We start from the raw sequence: 16,636 nt of genomic DNA, 5'->3' as shown, positions 1-16,636 counted from the left end.
AAGAAGAAAAAAGCACTTTCCACCACAGTTATAAAAGATATCACATTTCTGCACTCATTTAAAGGAACTAAGCTTCCTTAAGAACATGCATCTGCTCTGTCACTTCATGTAGACAGCCTTCGTGTTGCATTTCCAGTATGAGTTCTGTTGCCCAGGCGAACTCCAAGGTATCTGTGGTCCTCCACCACCTTCAATTTTTCTCCCAAGATAGAAAGAGTGTTCATCTTACTGTTCATTTATTTAGTTAGATTTCCCTTTTCTGCTTGAATAATTAACCAGAAGAAAGAAACGCACAATCAAAAGAGTAGACTGAAAAGTAGTAAAAAGTAGTCAATATTCAAAGAAAAACTATTCAGAAAACCCCCAGAAAGCCTGGAAAACTATTGCTCAAGAACACTTTAAAAGATAACAAGTTTAGCTCCCTTGAAACAAGCTGTAAAGAAATGAGGGATGGCTCAAGACGTTTTCACTGTACCATGTGGTAATATTATTATTCAGTAAATTTAAAACCTGCCTGTCCCCTATGCTCTCTATCAGCATACTTTACAGTCCCGCTGGTTTCATTCTGGTTCCTCCCATTGTTTCCAGTAGAGCACACTGCAGCTCAGCTGTCAATCCACTTACTACATAGTTGTGATGTGAAATTGAAAAAGCTGATTGACTCACTTCAAGATACACAGTTGGACAGAAGAATTATTTTTGCTGAATTAGACAAAAGAAATCTATTTTTATGCCTGAGTATTTTTAAGGTGGTGCGAAGGCCTGTTGAGATGCTGGAGGTTATTATTCCTCTAGTAAATTAATTGCTTTTTTGCAGACCTATCCATGCCCTAAATTTCATAAGATTTTGTTGACGCCCCCTACAGATTTTATCATATCTTCCTGAAACTTGATCAGTATAATCGATGTATTAATATAAGTAATAAGTAAGTAATATTATAAATATAATCAGCGTTATTGAAGAATTTTTTTAATCAGTTGGAAAAAGAAGACCATAGAATTCAAGGAGGTGTACAGAAAAAAGCAGGAAAGAAAGCTCCAGTACAACATGTGATCAGGGATGAAAAAGATCACAAGCTTTAAGCTGAAAGAGGATCAGACTGATGGAAGCCTGGACACGAACATGTATTTCAATAGGTTCAGCTCAGATCAACATTTAGCATGCTCCTCCCGTGCCTACCTGTGCCCATTTCCTACCTGTCACATCCTCCACCTCAGTCATGGATCTTCTGCCTTGCCCATAAGCCTATGTGTCAGAGGCTGAACCAGAAGAAGGCCCAGGGTCCTGAATACCTGCACTGAACAGCTGTGTGGAATTCTGCCTCATCAACCTCAGCCTAAGTCAAGAGAAAGTGCCTTCTTACACTTTATTATAGTTTAATTTATCCATATCTTTCATATTGTAATATAGTTTGGAGCATTCACTTTTCCTACTACACTCCACAGAACTTTAGTCCTACAAAAATGTTTTGTTAGAATGGCAACCTAATCTGAGTCACATGCCTCATCTGTACCTCTTTTCAGAAACTCCAGATACTTATACATGATATCAATATCTCTCAAATATGTGTTTTTATTTACAAGGTATATTCAAGTCATGAAAACTTTCGAGAACATTTTAAGACTCATTTTAAGTTTAATTCACAGATCCATTCTTATTCAACCAGACAATCTTTAGAGCTTCATCCTCCAAGATTTCTTACGTGCAGGGGTCAATTTGCTATCAAATTTCCAAATTATGGAATGACTTTTCCCATCTGGCAAAGAGCTGCTTCTCTATCAAATGTCTCAAAAGTTGTTTAAAAGCCCATTTAACTGCTGTTTTGAAATTCTAATTCACACATGAAACACATTTTTTATATCATGCTCATATTTTTTGTTTTACATTGCTATTTTTGTTACTGTCATTATAACTTGTTGATGTTATGCATGTTTTTTTTTTATATTATCAGTTCATTATTACTTTATGTAGTTATGATATTCTCTGTGTTAATTTTCTATTCCTTATAATTATGAAATTTGAACTATAGCTGGAGGCTTCAAATAAGCCCATCTGGGGTTTTTGCCTCTCCCTGCACTTTATATTATTTGTTGTCCTTGTTATTTATTTATGTAATTTTAAACTGTGCAAAAAAAATGTTCTGGAAGACATTCTGCCTTGGTCCAGATCTGGTCAGAGATCTGAGAAGAGTTAAATGTCACAGACTGGAACATATTCAGAAAGTACTGAACAAGAGACTTATCAGCATGGAAAGTCATGAGTGATGTGGAGATGGCAGCTTGGAATAATTCATTCATATTTAACATAGCTGGGATTTTATGTGTGAATAAGATAATAATGGGGGTCAACACTGCACTTGTTTTTTCAGAAAACCATAATTTTGTTCTGTGAGCAAGGAGGAAGAGAGCCCTGACAACTGTGTCAGCAGAAAAGAAAAGAAAATTATTGTTAGTCCAACAAAAATCAGACTTTTGAATTACATTTATATAATATATAAATCCTATGAAAATTGAGCTTCTTCAAACCAGACCAACACACCCAGATAATGCGGTTATAGCTCTAATTACCTTTGCTAGTATATGCTCAAGCAACCAACCTGCACTGCATGTGCCCAGAAGAAGAAGGAAGAAAACAAGATTGTTGGATGAGTTGCAGTCCTCAATTGGAGATGGATCCCAGTTGCTCTACTATGATTTTACAAGGTGAGTTTCTACATAAGTGGTCTGTATCTCCTGTATACCTGATTTTGTTTCAACATACTCTGCCTATGTCCAAATAATAAGTGAATGATTGTATTTCCCTGCTTCCATTTGCTTGTTTTAACTGTAAGCTGCCCTTAAGTGAGAAAACCATCAATAAATAGATGTTATTAAAATGCATCTCATTATTTTACTTTAAAAAAAAAAAAGAATATTTTTGTTATTTTTTTCCCCTTGCTTTATTCTTCCTTTAGGGCCAATAATATAACCTCCAAGGAGGATGAAGAACCCCATGCAGCTCGCTTGCTTTTCCATAGAATTCAGCAAATACTGAACACTTGGTTGGAGCAGCAGTACCTGCAACACCATGAGAGGGAGGAACACCTGGTGAATAGAATTATCCAAAGGGATGAAAGTGTGGTGTATGCAGTGCTGGAGGATATCTGCAGCTTGCAGTCCTCTATGCCAACAAGCCCATCAAGGGTGTCGCATCATGACAGGTACGTAGGCTATGAGTGCTAACATCAGATGAGCACCACCCATATTATCACCATGCATAGGGACTGCTAGTGTAGTATGTTTTCTCAGGGGCCTGTCTACACAGGACAAAGAACATGTTTCCAGAAAAACAATAACTTTGCTTGCCATGTACAAGAAAACAACAAAATATGTCTGTCAGCTTTAGTTTGAAATATTGATTTGTTAACAGTTAAAGTACTATATCTCTGCCTCTGCATTTGCATGTTTGTTTTAAAGTTTTACATTTTACATTGATGTGCAATTTTAAATAAATGCAAACAAATTACAAAAAAATTGTCTTTATTGTGTTTATCAAATAAACTTACATGGGACATTAATGATGGGACAAGTGAATCTGAAACGAATGGATTTTGAATAGTTCAAACCTACTGAAACAGTGGTCCGTGTAGAGGAAAATCTTCTTTTAAGAATTCAGTTAGAGCAAGCCTGACTTTCTGGTCTTAAGAGCACGCTGAACATATGAATAGACACCTAGCATGAGGTCACAGTCCAGAACTGCAGCGCCCTCTGCCCAGGCAGGACTGTCATTCTCTTTTTCACTTTCACTAAAGCCATGCAATGCACAACAGGTGGATATTACAAATGGGTGTGAATGTATAGTGGAAATCTGTTCTCTTGAGCAAAACTTTCCTGTGTGACGTAAACCTACTAAAAGCTTTCAGCACTGTTGCCCTTGCAGAACTTAACATTTATGATTCTTGCCCAGGAGTGGGTACTGAGTATAAACTTTGATGAGTCAATCCAAAAGTAAATGAGCTGAATCTCACAAGAGGAAAAGGCTAACGTTGTCCCTAAGAGTAAGGAAACATTAGCAGTGTCATTTCATCCATTCAACAAAAGGAAGACAGGGCTCAAAAATCAAGTATTGCAAAGGTTGTGTTTTTTGTGCACTTCAGGAGCATGTATGTTCAAGTGTCTTTGAACACCATAACCGCTAATGACATGGTGCAATTAATTTGCATATAAAGCGTACAAGATGTACAAAAAGTACAGAGCTGTTAAGTCCATTTAACTGGTTTATATGGTAACTATTTAAATTGTTTGTTTTTAGTTCATGAAAAGGTCAACCTAAAAAAGCTCAATAATAACTAGCTATAAAGTGGAATTTCACTACCTAATGTAGCAGAGATGGAATAATAAATAATCTCCTCTGCTCTCGTAAGCAGGAGCATAAGGACGCTAATCCAGTTTGCTGGCCTAATCGAGCTGTAACTATAGTTGGACTCACATGTAACTGTGGTTTCTGTTTGTGTTTCGATGTTGTTGTGCCCATGAACGGCCGGTGTGGAGACGAGTTGTCTGGTTCTCTCTTTGGAATATATCATGAAAGGCACGTTTGTTGTTTAACACTTGGTGTCAGGCTTTATGTGAATCAGGTTTAGGTTAAAGTTGGTCTGGCATTTAATTAAAATGATTGAATTTAATGTAAGTGGGAAAGAAGGATTGCGTGTAGGCATAGAGAGCCTTCACAAAGATGGAGGTACAAGTGTGTATTTGTTCCTGAGCGTGCAGCAGGTGGAGCCCTAATTCCAGTGCTGGATGTCATGAGTGTGCTTGCACCTGTATTAGGGACATATTGTTGGAACTCAATGTGGAGGCTAAAATCCCATTAACATTTTCATTTCATCTAAAAAATTTTACATCAAAATAATTGGAAAATGAGTTAAACAAAAACATGCTACAGTACAAATGTGTGTGTGTTTCAAGTAGTTAGAAGGTTTTGCAGTTTGAGTGTGGAAGAGATAAATGAAAGGTTTCCATATTTTCAGTTTTATAAATCTCTGTCATACAGAACACAACAAACTATAATGTAATCTGAAAAATGAAATGTGAAATAGTACAAAATGATGTGGAAAGGAAAGCTTTTTACTCACTGTGTTGATTAGATGAATGTTTGGTGATAGCTATATAACTAAGTAGTTTTCCCACTGTGTGCTTCGTTGTAGCAGCTGTGATATTTTTAAGAATGTTGCCAAGAATAGAAACTTTCAGTGAATTTTACACAGAGAACTGAAAGAGGCTCATTTATAACCCGTGTTGCCACAAATTAGGGCAGCAGGGAAGAGTATTCCTCTTCCTGCAAAGGTTTGGGTCTATTAAGACAAACTTGGTGGCAAAATGTGCACACCTTAACAGAAACTTCAGACCAGAGGCACAGTGTTATGAACACTGGAATTCAGCAACATAGATGGTGAGGTGGTGAATTGAAGCTGAATGTGAGAGGGTAAATCATTTAACTTAAAGGGGACAGATTTTTCTGTTCTTGGAAGCACATATTAGGGTGTCAGAAGTCACAAGCAAGTAAAAAACAATTCCTCATTTATTGAGCCAATCTGATTTTCTTTTCTAAAGTATGTTCCTTGTTAACTTCACTCCATCTCCTCTACAAAGCCAGCTTCTTCTGGTTTATTTATTCATTTATTTTTTTAGTTTAGCTGCAGCTAACACTAATGGCTAATTGAAGATGACATACATCAAGTTCATCAAGTTATTGTTGGTTATTGCTGTTAATTTTTGAAAGATTACCTTTGTCACCACATTACTTTATTAACTGAAGCTTTCTAGTTGAACAATTACATTCTGTAATTCAGACAACCTGTCAGCAGTTTGGTAAGGTGTGTTTTTAACAAATAACCAGTTTTCTCCCCACTCGTTGTTACACTGAATGCTGTCTACAGCTCACACATTATCAGTGTTTTCTGACAAATATGTATGGTCTGGAAGTACAATTTAATGATGTTACTATGTAGAAAATGCTTAAATGTAGTAATTAACAGTACATTTGCATTACTACGAATTATGCTGTGCACATCTCCAGCTTAAACATTACAGTTCGATCTGCTGTAACTTACAGCTACAAATAGAGTAATGATCTACAGTATATCTTTATATAGAGCTGGAGTGTTTTTTGGTATGACTGGGGGAATAGCTTTGTGATGTTTTGCTGTATTAAATTACACAATGGATGCCCAGGTTTTGATTTTGTATACGTAGCCTACGTATACAAACACACCATAACTTACCACAGCCGGCATGACAGCATGTCCTTAGCCACTGTGCAAAGATACAGAAACTAACACTTCACCAATGTCTTCTTGTAACCTTGTTGGTTGATCTTCTCTGGTAGCCCTTTGACTCCGGTTCCAATTGATGTAATTCCACTGTTTTGTCAGAGATGGTCACTTTCCGTTCAGTTGTTAATGCTGCTTTCTTCGAGCTGGTAGGCTTGGGCTCATCAGCTGAGTACTGCAAGCATGCAGCTACTTGATGTAAGGGTGATGTCAAATTGTTAGAAAGGGCATAATGTGTCACTTATTATTTGTGATTTATATTACATGTTATTTATATATCTTCTTTATCACTTTATCAATCATTCTAACCATGTTAACTGTGCACTTTTGGTTGAATGTTGATAGAAAATTCTTGTTTTGGCCTGCATGAATAAATACCCCATGGGGACATATTTGGGCAGAGGACAATCTTTCTCATGTATAAATGATGAATTGGATTATATATGGACTGAACTGGACTGTATTTCATTTGATTTGCATTTAACTTGTTTACTTACTATGTAAAGTGCCCTGAGATGATTTTTGTTGTGAACTGGTGTTTGAGAGATTGCCTAGCAATGTACTTGTGTACAATCTGGGATCACTTTTTTAACATATGCCATTTTCATCTTGTACACTTTTCCCAAACTATTTGCGGGCCATTCCCACACCTTTGTTCTCATCGTATGATTTCAATATTCCTATTTATTTGTAGTTGAAGATGGTATTTTATGGCTCTAGCTTTATGTTTGAGCACAGTGTAATGCTGAAACATATATTTTAGGAGCAGTCAATGTACAGGATCTTACATGTCTGAGCTTACACATTTCTGAATCCAGTTGAGGTCAGAGGGCACATGTATATTTTGTATTTCTTTATTTCTTTACTTGCCATATTAGTTTTATGCCAATAAAAGCAAACATGAAAGATGAACACTAATCCTACACTTTTTTAAACATCCTGCTGCAAAGTAGTACATATTGTTGATCTTTTACAGGGAAGATAGATTGATAGATAGATACTGGTCTCTTCTGTACTCCCTCATTAGTTTCCATGGTAACAGAGAGTTACTGAACTGACGTGAGATTGCCTACTTATCTGGTACAATACATTCTCACACACAGTTATTTATACAGTAGACACATTCATTCACCCATAGATAAACACTCAGATACAGAGGCTATAGCTTGACTGACTCATGGTAATGACACAGTTATAATTAGACACATGCAAACAGTAAGTTTTACTTCATACAGAATAGGAAATGTCTGTCGTGAAATACTTGTTCTGGGTCCCCAAAATGCACTTACACAGACTGATGGTACTATTGATTTGGTCTGTATACGGCTAGAAACCCAAGAGTTCCCACATATAGAAACTTTTTCAGATATGGTGTGTATGACTGTAGCCCTCTCAGCCCTTTCAGAGTGATGTAGAGACAAAGACAGAAACAGAAATACCAAAGTAGGTTAGAGCAGAGCATTCTGGGATAGCAGGATACCCCCTGGGCTTCTGCAAGAGGCTCTCTTCCTTGCTCCTTCTTGCTGATGCCTGCTCTGACTCTGTGTTTTCTCTTACTTTTTTTCTTATAGTTTTTCCTGCTTGATCTACTTCTTGCTCTTGCGTTCTTTCTGCTCAGTCATTTCAAATCTGTCTCCATTCTATTTACCTTGCTTTTGTCCATCTTTATCAAGTTGAGCTTGTTTTCCTGTGTGTGAGAGAACGGTATTTCAGAGATGTTTAAAATGTCATTCTTAAATCTTCTCTTAACCCTAACATTGTGCTCTGTGTAGATTTTATTGTCTTGTTAAATAAATGTCGGATTACATTAATTTACTGTAGAATTGCAGCATCTTATTCCACCGTCTGCCACTATGTGAAGTCAAAGCAAACATTGCCTCCTTTATGCATCTGGCATGTCACCATCAGTCATATCTGATGATTTAGGAGAACTCAGACATCAAAATATTCTGGCCATGTAATTTCAGAAGAAAATTTTAAGATAGTTGTCTTTCTCATTGGAAAAATTCTGTCCAAAACAAAAGTGGTCGGATATAACACCACTGCCATAAAAACAAATCTCCTCGTGAGCCCCGTAAATGTACAGCCCTGCACACTAACTTGTTGTCATGGTAACGGTGCCACAAAGATGCCATCAAAAGCCCTCAAAAATGTCCAGCGACTGTAAAATAAAATTATGCAGGGCTGGAGACCTGAGTTGTGAACTTTTTTAGCCCATTAATGTGCATAAAAAAGTTTAAAAAGTTAGTATTAGGGTTCACAAACTTCTCTACTGTTGAAAAATCATTAAGTAAATGTATAATGCTTATTCAAGATGAGGATGTTTCCCAGAAACATAAAAACTGATAGGAGCAGAAGGAACCTACTTGTGGGAAGCTAAAATAATTTAATAAGGATCGAAACTTATTCTTTTATTTTCCCTTCTTGTTAGTTGAATGACATTAAGTGGAAAATGAGTGATACTGTTTAGTTTCAGTTTTTCTCCCCTCCTTCATGTCACAACACCACCATAGTGGTGACTCCGTAGAGCCAAATTACATGGCTGGTTACTTTGCTTTCATTGGACATAAGTCAGATTTCCTGTGATTCTTCCAACAGAACAAATTAACCGAAAAGTTTAATACAAGGTTGTCTGCTGAGTCTGACTGATACTCTTATTTTTTAATCTTTATTTTCAATTACTATCATTAGCATGTCCCAACATGTTTCAACATTTTGCAGTAGTTTAGAAAAATAAAAAATTCACCTATCACAGTTCTCTTTTGTAGCTTTTGTAACCCTGTCATGAGCATTTCATCATTCACTTGTTGTTTCAGTTTATTCAGTTGGTTTCATTCATTCTTTTGATTTCTTTGGTTTGGTTGACATGGTTTTGGTTGACATGCACAGAAGAAGAGAGGAAACCAAAGTGATTGGCAGGAAGATGGAAAAGCTAGATTAATAGAGGGATGACAAGCCTGCTGGCTGGTAGATCTGTTAGGAAATCCAGAGAGTAGCTGAGAAGTTGCTGGCTTGATCCCCGGTGTCTGACTGTGCCCACTACAATGCTTTGAATTGCAATGAAACTCCTGAGAGACTTCCTTCTTTTCCTCATTAAAAGAAGCTTAATTGTTAACAGGTTGTCATTGTTGTAAGCAATTAATGACCATATTTTCCTTCCTGTTTGTAAAGCAGTCATTGCTAATAATGTGTTGTACATTTGCAACTCATCAGAAAAGGGATTCTCTGTTTGACTTGCAAATGCTAACAGTGAAGATATTTAAAATATCAACCTCTCTTATCAAATGCTAAGTTTTTAGAATTTTGTAATGGTGTTATTAGCTGCATTCACTTCCTGTGATACCAAATAGAAAATGGTTTAGGAATTTTACAAATTCTTTTGTCCACTCAGTTTTCAAGGATCACTATTCTGCTCTCTTCCCATATAAAAATATGGTGACCTCTGGCTCCAGATAGACCATCATGGTGGTGGTTATATGCTGAAGTCGAGCTTCACAAACCAATGGGTAATGCCATTCCTTAAAGAGTCTGTGGCAATAGCCGCCATGGTCTATGGGTTTTGTTGTGTGGGTTTTGAGTTTCTTATATTGATGACATGTTTTGTTATATCCTACTTAGGACAACTCTTACCATAGTTTTCTTGTACCTATATTGTTGATTTGAAGCTTGTGTTTCTTGCTCATTTCTTGTATTATTCTAAAATAACCTCTTCCTTGTGCATCACATTTAGGTTTGCTTCATGTATTTGTTTCACACCTCTTTTGAAATCTGTTGGTTATCTGACTATTCTGCTCCCACCATGTACACCTTTTGTACTTTTCATCACCTCCCTCTGTACATTTATACACAGAATCTTTAGTTTCCTATGTCAAATACTAGATCCTTGTCGTTGTATCCCTATGCTACTTTCTTTCTTCTACCTCTGCTTAGTTCTTTTTTGTTTAGAGTCCCTGCTATAATTTACTGATAAAAGCAATTTTTCTCCTCACCTGCCTGCTTTCTAGCCTGTTTGCCTGCATTTGGGTTATTTACATCACAGCTGTATGACAATAACCAGAATAGTTTGCTAAAATCCCATTTATTACCTCCTGGTTGAATTTATGCACTAACACTACCTGGTCGGGTAGACAAATGATCATATTTAGGGCTAAAATACCTCTATTTACAACTCCATTGTCATGCTAATTAATGTCATTTTGTTGATCAACATGAAAACTTTTGTTGTCACTTTTGATTATTTCTGGTTGTATTGAGCCCATTAAACTAGGCCAAGATTTAAAAAGACCATGGTTTAAGCTAAACTGCTGCATCATCACGTTAATGCTGATGGTTAACGCTGTTGTTCTCATGATCACTAGAGGCAGCATTTTTATTCTCATTCATCCATCTGTCTATTTTCTGTACACATTTAATCCAAATCAGGGTCGAGGGGGTGCTGGAGCCTATCCCAGCTGTCATAGGATGAGAGCCAGGGTACAACCTGGACAGATCGTTTTACAAAGAAAAAGAAAACATGGGGTGGTTTTGGAGGAATATCTTAGATGAGGAAAGGGACCAAAGAGGTAAAAAGAAAGAGGAAGTAAAAGGCTAACTAAATGAATGAACGAGGGAATCACAAGGAATCTGAGACCACTGTGAGTTTCTGAACATAAGACAACACTCTATTCCTCACTTTTCTCATCTCCTTTTCCTTTTCCATCTCCTTATCTTTTTATCCTCCTTCCTCCATCTTCATCTTGCTTCAACTTGTATGCAGATGATGGGATGTATAGTTTCTCTAATCTCTTTGCATGTCCTTCAGTTTTCCTTTCACCACCACAATAATGCCATGTAGGCCGTACATTTATGTGTGTGTGTGTCAGAATCTCTAGATTGTGTCGTCGTTTGTGTGGCTGAATGTCTTCCTCTGTGTGAGCGTCCCAGAAAAAGCGGACCTTGGGGAGTTGTGCTCCACTTTCAGTCCTTTATTAATTCACCCTTCGCTCCCACTCTGTTTGCCAGAATGGAGGGAAAGAGAGAAAGAGGGTGTAAGAGGAACAGGAGGACAAACAAAAGTGAATTAGTTTAAATGAGAGTCGAGACAGACAGTAAACACCCATATCTGTTGCTTATCTAGTGCTAACATTCAAAAGTGACTGTATAAAAAGTAAAAACATTTACCTAAGATGTGATTTATATCTGGCGTTAATAAATACTGTATATTGCTCTTTAAAAGCATTAAATTTCCAGCAGTGATCACTCCAAAAATCCTTGAAAAATTCAACTCTTTATCCAACAGGAGGCAGTGACTTTGTTTTTCTCAGATAAGGACACGGTGAAGCAGCCAGCAGACTGTGGGTGGGCAGGGGAGTGAGAAATCAGAGTATTTAGAGAGAAAAAGACTTTGTCTAAGCTTTCTGTTGATGGGAAAACCAGATAACAGTTACCTTAGTGTCAGCACTGATGTGAGATGGCTTGGCCCATTGGCGGCATCTGTGGTTTAAAACCGAAAATGTGGCTTTTTGGTCATTTTGTTCTTGTGGAGCTAATTTTGATATGAATTCTTTACACTTTGAACTGAAATAAACACCTTAATTCATTGTTTTCATTGTATTTGTCAGTTATGATGTGTTAATGGAATATTTAAGAACATTAATAACAGTAATAAGGATGAGCATAATGTTCTAATATTATTTTATTAATATTATTATCACTGTTTTGTCTTCATTGTTCATTATTTTTCTTACTGAGACAAAAAAATGAAACATTTTTATACATTACTGCATTACATTTCATGACTTTAGAAGGAGGAATTTAAATACAAAATGACTTCGGGTTGCCATTCTCGCTTTTGTCATGATACTGTGAAACCCCCTAAAAAGATTAAAACAAGCACAGGCTCGAGATGCATGCTTTGTATTTTTCCTGCGTGCATGTCACTGCATCCCATACATGGGAAAACAAGTGTCAACTCAATCTGTTGTTACATAGAAGAAGCACAACAAATCTATTGACACTTTTATATATGAAACCAGAAATAATGGGTTTAAGGGTGGCTGTCATTTTCAGACTGACCGATAGGTGTCAATCTGGTTTGTATTCGGAGTAACTAACTAATTTGATCTTTTTGCATCTGTAAAATTTGTAAACGCAAAAGTGAACTTAATTCATAATGCTAGCCATGTGAGTCTCCAACTATAGTTTCTATCAAACTATTTATATTGCCAACAGTGAAGCTTAACATGTCAGTAATATAAAAAAAAAATTTAAATGCAGAAAGAAAATGCATTCAAGTCACAAAGACAGTCAGTCCTATTTGTCTTGAAATGTGTTCCACTTTTCTGCTCATTATTTGCCCTTGTCAATGACAACACAATAATATGCTTTTTAGACCTTAAATTTATTTAAGGGTTTTATACAAGGTGCCACACCTTGTCAGTTAAATAGAACCTCCACAAACATCAGAGGATATTATCGGATTATTATTAGATCTTGTTAAGCCTCAGCAAAAAAGAAAAGCAGCAGCGCTGCATCACACATCAAGAACCATGAGATGACATTTATTGTATATAATATTTGATGCTATAAAAATAACATTTAATTTAATTTAAATGAATCAAAAGTCACATTTTTCCAATGTTAGCAGTAACAGTGATACATTGATTAAGAGTAGCGGTGGATTATAATGTGCAATTACCTTCAAATGGTGATTCATAGACTGACTGATTACATTGCACCTGTATATTTACTATATGGTAGTTAATTAGATCAGTACAGAGATTCACAAAAATATATTTTTCTAATCCTGTTCGATCCACTAACTGTCTGACTCAGGCTTGATGAAATACATTAACACAATTGAATGCAGCCATGCTGCATCTCTATGGTAACAGGCATACCCACATCATTGGCTGTCATTTTGACTGCTTGGACAGACACACTGACACTCAGGCAGGCTACTGCTATTTCTGTTATCTCATCAATTTGATTTACTGTTCATTTCACTGCCAATAAATTATTAATTTTTACTTTGCCAAGCAGTACTAACAGTTCATTTGAAGATACTTAGTTTGAAATAATCAGGTGCCTGTGAACAAAGAAGAATGCTGGACAAAGTTTGTGTTGAGAGGACAAGCAGTCACATTCAATCCCTTTGTGCTGCTCCAAGAAAACTCAGCAAGATGGAAGCTGTTGTTGGGCATTAAATGTGATTTATAAAGTTTAAGTTACTGTTTCTAAAGCTACAAACTGTTGAGATTTCTATCCAGTGCCATGAAAATATTTCACATTAACAGGAACAGATCTGGACAATGTTCAAATTTGCTTTGACTGACTAAGATATTTGGTCTGACAGATTTGTTGTTTTAGTATCAGCATTACAAATAAAAGAAAAGCTTGATGATATCTTCAAAAGTGTGCATGCAAATGGCTGACGAAAGAAATCTCAAGCTGCAAGTGTGAATTAAAGAAATTAGCATTTGCAATCCCACTCATTCCTGAAGAATGCTGATGTATTCCATCACTGCCAAAGCAGGCACAGATCTGACAAAACACTATCCCAGCCTTGTCACACTGTGATTTCATGTGTTAGCTTAACTGATTGTGGTAATGGACATGAGACAAAAGTTTTTCAGTTTTTTTTTCTCCACTTTAAGTGACAAACAAAAGAGGGTTTTAGAGTAAATACGAAGCATTCTTTGTTTAGTAAGAATGTAAAAGATATATTCGGTCAATATTGTGACAGATTTTTTTAATCGAATTTCTTCAATTAAAAACAACATAGATGCTCTCATTAAAAATAGCTCATCCCATAATACATCATCAGGTTTTTGTAATACACCCATGTTATATATTCATGAAAATACTCAAGGTAATATAGAAAAAATAAAGTGGTGGCATAACATAACTTTAGAGGAGCTGTTAAACCTCTACCGGGTATTATCCAGGCACACTTAGGACCCATCACTCTTCCTGGATTTCCAAACTATACACCAGTGTGCACTTAGTGGTGAGCGACCCACTTGAAGCATATGCAGAGTTTCAGGAAATATTTCCTGTTTTACTTCATTACATAAGCCAAAAACGTAACAGCAAACACTAAGGAATTATTTTAAACATTGTATTTGTTCGCTGTAATATGAACTCATATTAAACCAACTTACTGCCTAGTGAATCAATGTATCCATATTTGCATTTCTTATCCAGGGTTTATTATTTGTTAGCGACAAAAAAAGAAAGAAAAAGAGAAAAACTTGGTCATTTATTTGGTTTAAGGAAGTTTACCCTCCATAAAATAAGCTTGAATGTCTTTACCTTGCAGACCTGAGATAATACTGCTTTACAGAAATTCTTCATTCTAAGTCATTATTGTAATTTCCATGTAATTGTAATTTTTATTCAAAATTGAAACCCAATTGGAAAATGTTTCGAATTTCATGAGGCGATCATGCAGAAAGCATGTACTGTAAGTTGTAGTTCTGTAAAGTGAGAAGCTTTTCTTTAAGTTGCAGAACTGTCATGTACAGTGCCTACATTGTTCCTTGGGGTGTCTTCACTGATCTTGGTAGAGGGGTGAGAGGAATTCAAATAATCAGTGGTTTTACAGAAACTTGATTTGCTTTTTTTTCTGTTCACACAGGAAAACTGCATGAAGATAACACACAAAGAGTCCAGTTCCAGAGACAGACGTGGAGTTTAACAAAGATAGCAAGACAGAAATGTTCAGCAGCGTGTGGTACCCATAAGGCCTTGCAGGGGCCCAGTGGGTGGAGTTACAAGGAGGCCAAAATGAACCTGACCAACCGCTGGTCATCACCCAGGGATATAAGCTCCACCCATTACTGATATCCAGGGTGACTGACATACAGACCTGCACCTCTAACACCGTCATCTTAATCCTCAAAGGCAAATAGTACAGGTAGGAGTTGTGTGTGTCAGTGGAAGACACTTTTTAATTATCACCGTTACTGGGGAGAAGGAGGGTGAAGAGTCTGAGACAAGGAATGGGAGGAGGTGTTAAAGAATAAGAGTTACTTGTGTGAAGAAGAAAAAAGAATGGTAGATGAAGAATTTACATCCTGCACATTATCTCGCCTCAGCTCACCTGCATGAATTTGATGTGATTGTTGCAATGTCAGCTTTAGAAATTTGCCGAAATTGCAGAGTCAGTATTTCTGATTCTGACATTGCAAAGATAGGGGACTTTGTGGCTACTGTCAGTGAAGCTTGACAGCAGCAGCTGCTCATTAGAATTTTTACTGGATGCAACTGTGAAAATACTGACCCAAAAAATTAATATCATGAAAAATGTAACCAAATGAACTAGAAATACATTTTTGCCAAAGGGACAAAAAGTAAGTCAGTTATGTAGAATAGGCCTCATACCAAAAATTCATCTGATTGAATATAAAATAAAAACCTCATTGTTATTCTCTACTATACAATTTATAGTGTAAAATTCAAATTACTGTTTGTACAAACACGGTTATTTGGTGTCATGATTGTCCTGTTCTGATAGCTTTACTCATTAATTTTCCTAATTTTCATCAGAAGTAAGTGAACAACATAGGCTTTTTTTAATTGAGAGATTTGATCATGGTATTGATTATGTCAAATAAAACTAGAATGCCTTCTGATGGATCGCAAGGCAATCCATCAGTTACTGATGTTACACGTTACATCACCTTTAAACGGATGTTGAAACTTCAAAGACAGTGACAACCCTCATGTACAGTAGCGGTATAATGATGTTAATAACCCTGATATTACCTTCAATTATATAGCCTTTTCCTAAAGAGAAAACCATTAGCTTAGCAAAAATTCTTACAATATACAGATGGACCACTGCATTTCTGTAGAATTTTTAGATTCAAAGGAAGAGACTAAATTAAACTACTGTGCTTCTCATGCTGCAAACCTCTGCATTTGTATCCATGCATCCAGCCTGCAGATGTGAAATATGTCAAAATACTTTTATGCTTTGTTCTGGGATGCACTCTCAATAGAAGCTAATTTTATTTGTAACAAGGACCCGTTGAACTTAACATTCAAATGAGCACAACCCACATCCAGTCACTACGTCCTCTAAATTTAAAGATGAGCACTGCCATAGCAACATCAGCAAATATACTCATTGAATAAAAGAAAAGCATTCCAGCCTTATCTGATAATCTTTTTTCTAACTGAAGCAAGACAAACATTAAGATATAACACAGCCTCAAATGATTTCACACAAACACGTATCCAAAACACACAAAAGGGACAGCTAACAAGTACTTTAACTCATAACTGTAACGGGTGGTGTATGGACCCAATTGCAGTACAAAGGAGTCAGAAGACAGTGGTAA

At 36.4% G+C, this 16,636-nt stretch overlaps 2 protein-coding genes across 3 annotated transcripts in view; one reads left to right on the top strand and one right to left on the bottom strand.

The window, feature by feature from the left end:
• The window catches only part of cp (ceruloplasmin), a 442,499-nt gene that overhangs the window by 34,278 nt on the left and 391,585 nt on the right, over nucleotides 1–16,636 (bottom strand). The gene's annotated exons all lie outside the window — the stretch shown is intronic.
• lrrc7 (leucine rich repeat containing 7) overlaps nucleotides 1–16,636 on the top strand; it is a 118,352-nt gene that overhangs the window by 13,659 nt on the left and 88,057 nt on the right. Inside the window, exon 2 of one of the 2 annotated variants that reach the window (XM_072389026.1) lies at nucleotides 14,929–15,207. The exons of the other annotated variant lie outside the window; for it this stretch is intronic. The gene's annotated coding sequence lies outside the window, so the exon portion shown is untranslated. The remainder of the gene's footprint in view (nucleotides 1–14,928; nucleotides 15,208–16,636) is intronic. 2 annotated transcript variants of the gene reach the window in all.

Source organism: Leuresthes tenuis, unplaced genomic scaffold, assembly GCF_036924035.1.
Source record: "Leuresthes tenuis unplaced genomic scaffold, fLeuTen1.0.hap1 SCAF_7, whole genome shotgun sequence".
NCBI lineage: Eukaryota > Metazoa > Chordata > Actinopteri > Atheriniformes > Atherinopsidae > Leuresthes > Leuresthes tenuis.
This window is presented reverse-complemented; position numbering and strand designations above follow the sequence as displayed.